Source organism: Triticum urartu, chromosome 5A, assembly GCF_056163025.1.
Source record: "Triticum urartu cultivar PI428250 chromosome 5A, HENAU_Tu73, whole genome shotgun sequence".
Lineage (NCBI taxonomy): Eukaryota > Viridiplantae > Streptophyta > Magnoliopsida > Poales > Poaceae > Triticum > Triticum urartu.
In genome coordinates this window covers 88,155,598-88,169,936 of record NC_141877.1, presented here as the reverse complement: position 1 = coordinate 88,169,936, position 14,339 = coordinate 88,155,598, and the positions used below count along the sequence as shown (strand labels likewise).

The 14,339-nt window shown below is 44.8% G+C and overlaps 1 pseudogene; it reads right to left on the bottom strand.

The window, feature by feature from the left end:
- Positions 1–4,050: 4,050 nt before the first annotated feature.
- Positions 4,051–5,204, bottom strand: LOC147970423 (uncharacterized; annotated as a pseudogene).
- Between the last annotated feature and the right edge of the window lie 9,135 nt (positions 5,205–14,339).

The following is a 14,339-nucleotide window of genomic DNA, read 5'->3' as shown; positions in this document are numbered from 1 at the left end:
TCGTCGCCGATCCTCGCGCATTCCCGTAGGATGCATCCTAATTGGTTCCCATAGCACTTGCGAGGTTCTTCCGGCTCTAATGGCTCAAACTTGCCAGGTGCCATCTTTGTGATCACAAGTCGTCCAATCCCTAGTTTGTTAGGTTTTCGTATCCTCTCCTTCTTATGCTTCCTCTTTTCGGTAGCGGCATCGGCACCGGTACCTTCCCCGTCGGTATCTTCCCCGCCGGTACCTTCCCCGCCGGTCTCGGCGCCGCCATCGGTGCCGGCGCCATCGAGGTCGATGTCGGCATCAATACCATCATCGAGGCCGACCTGCAAACCTTGCTTAGTAGTCAAATAGTCGAGGTACTCTTGTTCACCCTCATAATCCATCTCGTTTGCATCTTGGTCAGAAGGCCCAGTTTCTTCATTGTTCAACATGTTTCCTATGATTAAGTGTCCTCGTTTATTTCTAAAAGTATGAATAAATGAGAAATGACGTAAAAAAGAAATCTATGTGCCAGCACTCGATATGCCAACTATGTAGCAGAAATCATGCCTTTATTCACGGCAAATTTCGGCATGACCTTTGCTAAAAAATGGACATATCGAGCGCCTAAAATTCACCGGAACAGAAATGAATCAACATTCCGGCGTAACATAGGCCACCCGGATCATTTACCAAAATTGAACCAAAACATCACATGTCCAAATGACATGTTCAAATTCCAAACATGACATGTCCAAAACATGACATATCCACATATCACATGTCCAGTTCAAATTTGCATATAAAGTTAGCCTACCTAAATTTGCTTTAACAAGGGATGTTGATTTGGACAACTGCTTAAATGCTGCCTTTTCTTTTAACTACAATTGCTTAACCCTAAATTTCTGTCCTATTTTAAAACCTAGCTAAATTCATAACTAAATAGATAACCTAATTAGCCTACTGCCCTAACTAAAACCTAAGTAAATCAACCAAAGAACCCTAGCTAGCAGAGAGGGAGAGGGGGGGTTTACAGAGGGTGCAGGGGCGAGGAGGCAGGCGAGGGCCGACGGGTCGGGGGCGAGCGCCGGGTTCGGGGGCGAGGGCCGGGTCGGGGGCGAGCATCGGGGGCGAGCGCCGGGGCCGGGTCGGGGGCGAGCGCTGGCCGGGGTCGGGGCGAGCGCCGGGGCGCGGCAGTGCGACGAGGGGAAGAGAGAGTGGGGATTTGGGGGGAAAAGAGGCGGGATGAAGAAGGGAGAGTGAGAATTTTGGGTTAAGTGGACGTAGCAGTAGCACGTTAAGACAAAACACGCTGCTACTACCTTCACTAGCTGTAGCGGTTTAGATAAAACGCGCTGCTACTACCTTCACTAGCTGTAGCGGTTTAGATAAAACGCGCTGCTACTACCTTCACTAGCTGTAGCAGTTTTATAAGAAAATCGCTACTGCTAGCTTGATTGTAGCTGTTTTATAAGGAAATCGCTACTGCCGGTTTTCCTTTTTCTTTTCCTTTATTTTCTCCCACTTTTATTTCCCGAGAGCAGTGAACGAAGGGAAGGCGATATATATTGCATCATTTGACGGTTAAATATGTATACAAAATAGGAACATATATATATATATTACATCATTGGACCCATGCATAATAATGGCTAAGTGTGTATACAAAATAGGAACATATATATATATTACATCATTTGACCGATAACATACGGTTCCTCAGCGCTGACGTTTTCGTTTTTGAGTCAGCTTCGTTCCCTTCTTGTTCGTCAAAGAATAATTGAGCCCCTCATTGTGACTTTGCCTTTTCCATGGAGTACGATTTTTCTTAGGTAATGTAGTATTGATTCTTCTTTTGACGTATACTTCATCATCATCGTCATCTTCCCTCATTGGGTTGCCGTACTGATCATAGTCTTCCTCGTTGGCGACTCCATCCATTCCAATGATGTTCCTTTTGCCTCTCCTCATGACAACACGACTGGGATTGCATGGGTCGGCTATGAAGAAGCATTGTGTCACGTGCTTAGCGTGTACCCATGGCTCGTTTTTGGCGATATCATTCACGGTAGCGCTCTTGGCGTCGGGTATAGTCATGGTAGTGAAAATCCAGTTTTCTCTTTCGACATTCTTAGCCCATCTGACACGGAACATCGTCGTGTTGTGCAGTCCAGAGTAGTCAAGCTCCCAGATCTCCTCGACCCTTCCATAAAATCGTTCAGTTGCGCCGTTGTCGCTGCCGGTCATGCATTCCATCGTCACCCCTGAGTTCTGATCATCACTGTCCATATCTTTGCCTCTGTGTAGAACATGTATCCTTTGATATCATATGCCTGATAGGTTACGAGGTTGGGCGAGGGGCCACGTGCTAAGGCGTATATGAGCAATCCATCCTTAGAGCCCTCCTCCGGGGGATTAGCAATAATATGCTCTTTGAACCAATGCAGGAAAGTGCACATATGCTCTCTAGTAACTTCGGCGTCCGTCCTGCATACCCCCGGTCATGATACTTCTTTGCGATAATTTATTTGTGCAGTGCCATGAAAGGATCTACCTCGTCTAGGTGTTGTAGCACTACCAAGTTTGCTCTGTCAAAGTTGCTACGTCGATCTGAGTATGCCACATGCAGTTCCCTGTGACCATTGCAGTAACCTTCTCCTTCGAGCCTCCCATCATGCTTGTTAACGGGCAAACCAACACTAACACCAGGCGGCTGGTCTGCGCCATATAGAAAATTCTCACAGAAAGAGATGCACTCTTGTGTCACATAGCCCTGGACGATGCTTCCATCCGAACGGGACATGTTACGAACGAATCCTTTGATGATCCCATTCATCCTCTCAAACGGCATCATGTTGTGCAGGAATGACGTCCCCAGGTCTATTATGTCATCCACAATATGGACACACAGATGCACCATCACGTCAAAGAACGCGGGCGGGAAGTACATCTCAAGCTCATTCAGTATCACAACAATCTCTTCCTGTAGCCTTTGGAGCTACTTCACACTGATCGACTTTCGAGAGATGACGTCGAAAAAGTTACAGAGACCAATAAGCGTGTCACGGACGTGCTTGTCTATTATCCCTCTAAGGGCAACAGGTAGTATCTGCGTCATCATCACATGACAGTCATGGGACTTCATCCCGCTGAACCTTTTTTTGTCAGTGTCTCAATATCTGTTTATCTTGCCACAGTAACCGGAACTAACTTTGACTCCGGTAAGGCACTTAAATAATTGATTGATCTCAGCCTGACTTAAGGTGAAGCAAGAAGGGGGGCAATAATCCTCTTTCTTTATTTTCTTGCCCTTCTTCTCCCGTGCCTCTGTCTCCGTCTCTGTCTCGTCTGACATTTTACGGGGCGGCATGTGCAGATCTTCCCTGATTTTCAAATCTTGCAAGTCTTTTCTTGCCTTCGGCCCATCCTTGGTCTTATCCGGCATGTTCATCAGTGTTGCGAGCAAGCTCTCAAGGATATTCTTACAGATATGCATTTGATCAAGGCAATGAGGTGTATCGAGTTTGTGCCAGTACTCCAAGTCCCATAACACAGACCTCGTCTTCCATACCTTCAGCAGCGGCTCCGGCACCTTTCTCATCGTCTTTCCCGGCGCGGGGCACTCCTTCCAGTTTTTCAACAGCTCATCGATTTCGGCACCGCTCCGCTTACGTGGAGGTCCTCGATGCTCAGCGTGACCATTGAATAGATCTCCACGGTTTCTCCACGGGTCGTCCTGTTCGAGCCATCTTCGATGCCCCATGTACACGATTTTCCCAGACCTGCCATCTTTCCTTGACGTTAGCTGCTGAGACGTCGTATCATCCATGCACCGCGTGCATCCGCAATATCCATGGCACACATGGCCTGCCACATATCCGTAACCGAGATAGTCCTGTAGTGTCGTGATCAGCGCGACTCTCATGTTGAAATACTCGCCTTTGCTGGCATCCCATGTCTTGGCCGGTGTTTTCCATAACGTGTCTAACTCCTCTTGAAGTAGCCCCAGATACAAATTAATATTATTTCCTGGTTGTTTTGGCCCTTGAATAAGCATTCTCATGTGAATGTACTTTGATTTCATGCACAACCAGGGGGTGGTTGTACATCCATACAAACACGGGCCATGTGCTATGGTTGGTGTTCTGGTTGCCAAACGGATTCATGCCAGCGGTACACGTGCCGAGCACGATGTTCCTTGCATCACATTCAAAATACCGATAGAAGCTGTTCAACGCTCTCCACTGGCTTCCATCCTTGACGTGTCTCAGCTTCGGATCATCTCCATCATCGGGCTTCTTCCTCTCCGCATGCCAGCGCATTAGCTTTGCTTCCTTGGGATCTACAAAATACCTCTGGAGATAGGGAGTGATCGGTAAGTACCATACCACTTTCTGGGGACATTTCTTCCCGGCCTTCTTGTATCGAGAAGCATTGCACACCGGACAGCTTGTTTTTTCCGCGTGCTCCTTCCGATAAATTATGCAATCATTGATGCATGCATGGTATCTAATGTGTGGCAGATCAAGAGGGCACACGATCTTCTTGGCCTCATCAACACTACTAGGACATAGATTACCCGCGGGAAGAACATCCTTTAGGTACTTGAGATGCTCATCGAGGCTAGTGTCGGTCCATTTGTTTTTAGCCTTCGTCTTCAGGAGTTGGAGCATGAAACTCAAGCGGGTCACCTTAGGATTGCAACCATCATACAATGGAGTGTTCGAGTCTACCACCAGTTGCTCTAGCTTAGCCTCCTCTCTAGAAGCAGCTCTCTGAGTACTCGTCTCCTTGCGAAGCAATGCTTGAACATGAGGGTCCCGCACGATTGAACTTAGTACCGATGAACTCTGCTGTGTGGAGTCCATGTCGTTCTCTCCGCCGCCATGTCCGGCCCCTTCTCCGCTGCCATGTCTGGCCCCTTCTCCGCCGCCATGTCCGGCCTCTTCGCCGCCGCCATTATTAATCATTTCTTCGTCTTGCCCCGTGTCATCATTGCCTGCCCCATCGGCATCCTCAACATCGTCATCCTCATCTTCAATTATCCATCGAGTATAGCCATCCATGAAACCAGTCATGAGCAGGTGCACTTCAACACGACCATCGTCATGGGGGTCAAGCCAAACTATTCCTTTGCATTTTCGACACGGACATAAAACCTCCGTCCGGTTATTTTCTTGCATGTCCTGCACCGCCGACCACAACCACCTATCCACCATCGTTCCACTAACCATCGTCAACTCTGCACGGTAATAATAAACAAATTGATTATAAAAATGCGTGCATGCATCAAAGTCATACAAAAATTCGGCATGACCTTCCTTAAAATAGGACATATATAGATCTAGAGTTTGCCCGGAATTCGTCAAAACGGAAATAAATCGACATTTCAGCAAAACATAGGCAACTCAAAAGCACAATTTGGCATCAACTCATGCCACACACACAATTTCCATAAACATATCACACACACATAAACATATTTCCATTTTGCAAAAGCATGAAATTTTAATCACCTATATCTAGAGATCGAGCACATGGTGAAGATGATGATGTAGGGAGATCAAAAGTGCACAAACCTCTTCTTGACAAAGATAGATCTAGTTAGGGGGCAAATAGGTCACTTAACTAAATGCTACATCTACCTAGCTACCTAATTTGGGAGGAGACAACTTCAACTAGTGGAGGGGGAAGGAAAAAGAGAAAGGAGATGCATTAATGGAGGTGGTGTAGTTAGGTAGGAGTAATGAAGAGAGAGAAAGGTAGGTAGAAGAGGGAGAGTAATGGGGGAGAAGTATTGAGGAAGAAGAAGAGTGAGAGTGGGAGAGGTAGGGGAAAGGGAGAGGAGGGGGAGGGGGAGGGCGGGTGGGGAAAAGGTGGTGGGTGCGGATTAGCAGTAGCGCGGGACGTAAAGCACGCTGCTGCTAAGAAAGTAGCAGCAGCGCGCTTTTGGTACAAGCGCTACTGCTAACCAGGACCAAAAGTGTGCCCGATTTGAAAATTAGCAGCAGCGACCTCAGAAAAACCGCGCTACTGCTATAGCTATAGCAGTAGCGCGGCTCGCGGCACCGCGCTGCTGCTAAATGGAGTTGGGTGGGCACTTTCGGTCCATATTTGTAGCAGCGCGGGTTACGCCGAGCACACTACTGCTAAGCACTTGTCAGTAGCGGGTTTTCCACACCCGTGCTACTGCTAATTAGCAGCAGCGCTCCTTTTTGAGCCGCGCTGCTGCTAAGATTCTGTGTATAGGGTTTCCCTAGTAGTGACAAGCTAGGCACCATATGCAACATGCAACCAGATATCACACTGCCATGTTAGAGCAAGCATCTGGGGTTGTGGAGTAGGGGAGATGAGATTTGGAACTTGCACTGCAGTAAGAGTAGCAGGAGAATTTGCAGATATCATCTGTTTCGGTTGCTCCAGAGGACCACCATCATTCCGTGGCTTCATCCTTTTAGATTTTGCCTTGTCAAGTAAACACACAAGAAAACGGAATGAAATTCGCACTTCCAAATTCGTTGATGCATGATACTGATGAACACAACTTTTATGTATGGCAACCACATTGTAGGAGGATGGAATATGTACGAAAAACGCTAAGTAGAAGGCATTTCAACAAATTGGAAGCAATGCAATCTAGACACCATATGAATGATCCTACCAAAATCACTCTACTAAGTTAGATGTGTCTCATTATAAGTGGAACTTCAACAAATTAGAGGCAATACATGTTTGAAATGATATGCAAGATGCAACCAATATTACACTGCCAACTTTAAGTTGTCTTGTCAGAAGTGATTGATGAGGGATACACAAGAAAAGTAGTTTGATGTAAGAACATGGTTAATAGAAAGACGTAGTATGTACCAAAAACAGCAAGGCATGTCATATTCATAGGTATAATGTGTTAACTAAGCAGATGCAATTTACCCTAATTAGAAGCATTACAAGGTAGACACCATGCATATGCAACATGCAACCACATATCACACTGCCAAGTAAGAGCAAGCACCTACGATGGTGGTGTAGGGGAATTGCGGTCATCAACTAGAGAGCTCCATTGACTATCTTCATTTAGCCTTGCTGTTTCTTGAGAATCATGTGGGAAGGATGACACTGCACTCCTTAAACGAGTAACCCGTCTCACAGTAACCCACTGGGGTGACTGTCTCATCATAAGTAATTGATGAGGGATACAAAAGAGCATTAGTTTGATGTACGAACATGGTTAATAGACATACGTAGTATGTATCAAAAACAGGGAGGCATGCCATTATCAAAGGTATAATGTGTAAAGTAAGCAGATGCAATTTAACCAAATTGGAAGCAATACAAGCTAGACACCATATGCAACATCCAACCACATTTGATAGCGCGAAGTTAAAGCAAGCACCGGGATGGTTGTGTGTGGCAATTGAGATCATCAACTGCAGAGCTATGTTTACTGTCTCCATCTGCTGATACTACACCCTTTAGAGTGCTGAAACGCTTAGTGCTTATCTTCAAATTACACTGGAGCGACTTCTGTCTTTTCTTTTGTGTATTCATCAACACTGCATCAGAGTCTGAAATACCCATGCATAATAAACAATAGTGTGAGTATGGGTGAAGTGTGTGCACAAGTAGTATAGTCTAAAAGTACCAAATAGCAGGTCGGTGAGAAATAAATGACGAGAGACATATGATAGCTCTACAACATGCATGGCACATGAAATTACTAGATTCTAGGATTTTGAAATATGAGCACAGGGATGTGATGTCTACTACACAACCTTCTTCTTGTAGACGTTGTTGGGCCTCCAAGTGCAGAGGTTTGTAGGACAGTAGCAAATTTCCCTCAAGTGGATGACCTAAGGTTTATCAATCCGTAGGAGGCATAGGATGAAGATGGTCTCTCTCAAGCAACCCTACAACCAAATAACAAAGAGTCTCTTGTGTCCCCAACACACCCAATACAATGGTAAATTGTATAGGTGCACTAGTTCGGCGAAGAGATGGTGATACAAGTGGTATATGGATGGTAGATAAAGGTATTTGTAATCTGAAATAATAAAAACAGCAAGGTAACAAGTGATAAAAGTGTGCGTAAACGGTATTGCAATGATAGGAAATAAGGCCTAGGGTTCATACTTTCGCTAGTGTAAGTTCCCTCAACAATAATAACATAATTGGATCACATAACTATCCCTCAACATGCAACAAAGAGTCACTCCAAAGTCACTAATAGCGGAGAACGAACGAAGAGATTATGGTAGGGTACGAAACCACCTCAAAGTTATTCTTTCCAATCAATCCGTTGGGCTATTCCTGTAAGTGTCACAAATAACCCTAGAGTTCGTACTAGAATAAAACCTTAAGACACAAATCAACCAAAACCCTAATGTCCCCTAGATACTCCAATGTCACCTCAAGTATCCGTGGGTATGATTATACGATATGCGTCACACAATCTCAGATTCATCTATTCAACCAACACAAAGGACCTCAAAGAGTGCCCCAAAGTTTCTACTAGAGAATCACGACGAAAATGTGTGCCAACCCCTATGCATAGGTTCCCGATGTCACGAAACCCGCAAGTTGATCACCAAAATATACATCATGTGGATCAATAGAATACCCCATTGTCACCACGGGTATTCCACGCAAGACATACATCAAGTGTTCTTAAATCTTTAAAGACTCAATCCGATAACATAACTTCAAAGGGGAAACTCAATTCATTACAAGAGAGAAGAGGGGGAGGAGAAACATATGATCCAACTATAATAGCAAAGCTCGCGATACATCAAGATCGTGCCAAATCAAGAACATGAGAGAGAGAGATCAAACACATAGCTACTGGTACATACCCTCAGCCCCGAGGGAGAACTACTCCCTCCTCGTCATGGAGAGCACCGGGATGATGAAGATGGCCACCAGAGAAGGATTGCCCCCTCTGGCAGGGTGCCGGAATGGGTCTAGATTGGTTTTTGGTGGCTACGGAGGCTTCTGGCGGCGGAACTCCCGATCTAATCTCCGTTCTGGAAGTTTTACGATACGTAGGTATATATGGGTGCAAGGGGTACGTCGGTGGAGCTTCAGGGGCCCCACGAGGCAGGGGGGCGTGCCCTAGGGGGGTGGGCGCGCCCCCACCCTCGTGGCCAGCTCCCGTATCTTCTGACGTAGAGTCCAAGTCTATCTGGTGGCTTTCCTTCCAAAAATAACTTCTCCAGTTGATTTCGTTCCGTTTCGACTCCATTTGATATTCCTTTTCTTCGAAACACTGAAATAGGCATAAAATAGCAAATCTGGGCTGGGCCTCCAGTTAATAGGTTAGTCCCAAAAATAATATAAAAGTGGATAATAAAGCCCAATATTGCCCAAAACAGTAGATAATATAGCATGGAGCAATCAAAAATTATAGATACCTTGGAGACGTATCGGGATGGTTCGGAAATGCAAATGCTCCTCCAGCACACCACAGGGTGTGGTCCTATGGAAATAATAGTCGATTGAAAGCAAATAGGCCAGTCCATTTTTTCTGCACCGTCCGATGTACAAAGAACGGGCAGATCGCCTTCATCCACCTCCAGCCAGTCAGTGTTACGATCTTCCTAGAAATGCTAGCGACCACCGGCACAGTTCCCTGCCTCCGCCCTCCCCTCGACCTCACCGCACCTCCGTGCTTGGCACCGCCCCCGGCCATCCCTTCAAGCCCCGCCGACCTCCAGATCAGGCGCAAGCAGCTCCTGTGCCTCACACCCCTATGATACACACTGATGCGCCGCTTCCCCGGCGAACAGACGGACTAGGTGCTCCGCATGCCTAAGTGGGTGTCACTTATTTTAATTGCGATTCAACTGACCCTGAATTGAAATCCAGGCGGGCTACTGACCTCTAGCCAATGTGAAATAGTAAATGGGAGGAAACCTTGTGCATTTAGTATCACGAAGAAGATGCAATAAGAAGCGCTCAACTAGTTTCTTTCGTGGGATGAATACGGTGTGAGTAGAGACGTAAGGTTTGCACGAATAAGGGAAGATGACTACCTCTTTCTGCTGGCAGTGTTGTGTCCTCCTTCTGTTTTTCCAACGATCTTCTTGTGGTTCGCTGGAAACGAGAAGTTGTGGAGGACGGTGGAGCCTTGGATGAACCCATGGCCGAGTTGTGGAGTGTGGTGCGGTGGCCGTCTGTCGGTGGCGGGGAACCAGATCCAAGGCGGCGAATGACGACATAGCGGGAACAGCTTCGGTGCAGTGGATGGTTGCGACAGTGGAGTGGCAGCGGTGAGGCGCGGGACGGCGTGGTCGAAGTGGTTTTGGTACGACGCACGTCGGCATCAGCATCGTGGAGGCAGCTCTGCCCCGGCTTCAGCTGCTAAGTCCTTGAGGGCGTTGCGGTTGCATTTGCGTTGGACGACGATGTTGGGGTACCGGCTCCGACGAGATGGAGGAGGGCGGCGGTGGATTGGGCGTGATGGGGTGGAGGACGGAGGAGGCTGGGGTTTTGCGGCTGGTGGAGAGGGTGTTTTGATGCCCACGGAGCATGAATGGGGAAACAGAGGGCAAGCTTTTAAATCTAGGCCGACAGGACTGATATATAGGCCGATATATCACTTTTGGGGCTCTACTGATATAAACATAACATATCATTTTGTAAATATCATTTTCAAACATATCATCCAATATGGACCGAAATATTGACCGATATGACCGATATATAGCCCGGTATGTCCAATGATATAGAACGATATGTAGATGACAACAATTAATTATTAGAATGCAGTGAAATAAGTTATGCACAATGTTTCGTACAAATGCATATGTATCATATTGTTTTTAATCATAGAGAAAGGATTTTATGAATCTTTCCTTCATAGTTTCTTAATCAACAAGTTAATAAACCAGGAATCTAAAAGTGTTATGTTAAATCATTAACATCATACATTTTGTTTTACTAAAAACAAATGTTGAACAAGAATAATGAAGTAAAAAACTAGACATGTTTTCTCCGATATATCTACATATCATCTGATATATCACCCGATATCCGACATCCGATATGTCGAAGCCAAACCGATACGTACCCGATATCCGATATTTTGAAGAGGGGGGAACTAAGGGGGAACAATGTTTCAGTTTGGGACGCACTTGTTTGAAATTTGGGGAAAGTTACAAACTTTGCCCCATCTAAATTTTCGGACATATTGCGGGTTGGGGGTAGGATAGTAATCTCAGGTGTCCCAAATGGTGGGAGGGATAGATTTCGGCCGAGCGCATGGGTGTTTAGGCGCCCACGGCGTATGAATGCTTCTCAGAGGTGGTTGAGACTGGTGTCTTGGTGAAGTTACAAACCTACCCCGGTTTAGACCTTTGGACATCAGGCTGATAGGCTACACATGCCAGAGTCAGGACAGTAATTTCCTACCACCAAACATTAGTCTCGCACGGTTTCGGGTGACCAGAGGCTTATTTGGCACTTCGTTCAATATTTGGGAGCAGAACCATTAACGTTTTCGATTCTCTTGAATTGAACTTTCAGGATTTGTCAAATTTCACAAATCTTGACTCTTGAAAATCCTAAAACTACGATTATTTTGGAATGGAGGGGGTACATTTGAATATACATTGTACACGAGTATATATTAGTAAAAAATATGCAAGTTACCTCAGTTCATGAATGGTTCCAAATATAATCACCTTGATTGCAAAAAAATAGTTAGACATGCGTATGAATATATAGCATGTTCAAACGCAAAACTAAGATCGATGCCCCCTTTTAGATCTGATTTACAAATGCCATTATCTCGGATTCAAATAGATGAATGCACTTCCTATGAATTCGAATCTTCGAAACCCCCTTTATGTTGAATTCAACATGTTTCTATTTCGTAGCTAGCAATTTGGAATGTATCCATGTAAGTGACAAATGTATAAAGTGCTTCACACTAACAACATGGAGTGCACTAATTAATGTTTATATATGAATTACAAAAGCAATGCATTGCTGTATTTCACACCGCTCTCACTCTATGGATCGATAATATGAAATAAACACATGCACATGCTAGAATTCAATAAAGTATGGGTGTCTGATAGACCGATTTTCGTTCATACGCAAATTGCAAAAGTAACGATCTCATCCAAAAATAATAATGCCATTTATATTTTAATTTAATGCGTAAAACCACCTTTTACACATAGATGCACTATGCCTCGCCCTGTTCTCACGCAGGCGCTATATCTCTCTCTATCTAATGCATAAGCGCACACACTTTATATACATTGGCATTTCTCTTTCACACATGCTCACAATCTCTCCCGGGGTGTCGGGGTGTGATGTCCACTACGCAACTTTATTCTTGTAGGCTCGTGTTGGGCCTCCAAGCGCAGAGTTTTGTAGGACAGTAGCAATTTTCCCTCAAGTGGATGACCTAAGGTTTATCAATTCGTGGGAGGTGTAGGATGAAGATGGTCTCTCTCAAACGACCCTGCAACCAAATACAAGAAATTTCTTGTGTCCCCAACACACCCAATACAATGGAAAATTATATAGGTGCACTAGTTCGGCGAAGAGATGGTGGTAAAAGTGTAATATGGATGGTAGAAATATCTTTTTATAGTCTGAATAAATAAAAACATGAAGGTAGCAAATAGTAAATGGGCACAAAAACAGTATTGCAATGCTTGAAATGAGGCCCAGGGTCCGTACTTTCACTAGTGCAACCTCTCAACAATGCTAATATAATTGGATCATATAGCCACCCCTCAAAGTGCGATGAAGAATCACTCCAAAGTTCCTATCTAGCGAAGAACATACGAAGAAATCGTTTGTAGGGTACAAGACGACTTCGACGCTATTCTTTTCGATCGATCTATCCAAGAGTTCATACTAAAATAACACCAAATAATTTCAGATTCATAATACTCAATCCAACACAAAGAACCTTAAAGAGTGCCCCAAGATTTCTACCGGAGAAACAAAAGACGAGAACGTGCATCAACCCCTATGCATAGATTACCCCAATGTCACCGCAGGAATCCACAAGTTGAATGCAAAAACACATACCAAGTGAATCAATATGATACCCCATTTTCACCACGCGTATTCATATCCAAGACATATATCAAGTGCTCTCGAATCCATAAAAGTATTCAATCCGATAACAACGAAATCTCAAAGGGAAAAACTCAATTCATCACAACAAGATAGAGAGGGGAAAATACCATATGATCCAACTATATTAACAAAGCCCGCGATACATCAAGATCGTGTCATCTTAAGAACACGAGAGAGAGAGAGATTAAGCACATAGCAACTGGTACAAACCCTCAGCCCCGAGGGTGGAATACTCCCTCCTCATTGTGGTGGCCGCCAGGATGATGAAGATGGCCACTAGAGATGATCCCCCCTCCGGCACGGTGCCGGATCGTGGTCTAGATTGGTTTTCGGTGGTTACAGAGGCCTACAACGACGGAACTTCTGATCTAGGTTAACCCTGAGGGTTTTTGGAATATTTGTGAAATTATAGGGTAAAGAGGGGGTGCGGGAGGCCACCGAGGTGGGCACAACCCACCTGGGCGCGCTTGGGCCCCCAGGCACGCCCTGGTGGGCTGTGCCCCCCTTGGGGCACCCCCCTTGTGCTGCTTTGGCCCATCCTGGGTGTTCTGGTCAATAAAAATTCTCCAAAAAGTTCCGCGGTGTTTGGACTCCGTTTGATACTGATTTTCTGCGATGTAAAAAACAAGCAAAAAACATCAACTGGCACTGGGTCGATAGGTTAGTCCCAAAAAATGATATAAAGTTGCTATAAAATGATTGTAAAACATCCAAGAATGATAATATAATAGCATGAATACTTCATAAATTATAGATACGTTGGAGACATATCGGCATCCCCAAGCTTAATTCCTACTCGTCCTCGAGTAGGTAAATGATAAAAGAAATAATTTATGAAATGTGAATGCTAGCAAAGTGCATAAGTTTGATCAATGATAATTTCAATCACTTTCCCTAGCATCATAAAAATAGTTCTTTCTGATAAAACTTCTCATGTTAATGTAGCAACCAATTCACATGTTAAGGTTCAAACGATGAATTCTCTTGAAACTCAACAACCTATGTTCTCAGTCACCAAGCAATTGTAATTCAACTTATTTAACAGAGTTTAAGTAAGAGCTCCACATACTCAACCATCATATAGTCTTCTATGATTACTAACACTCACCGCATACACATGAGCAAAATGTTTCAACCGGACACATAGAAAGATATGGGCTTATAATTTCGCCTCCCAACGTATTAACCTCAAGGGTGATGTCAACAATAATAACTCATGCTACCCATATCCAACTGGATATATGTGCCTAGATCTTTCCTCACCACATGAG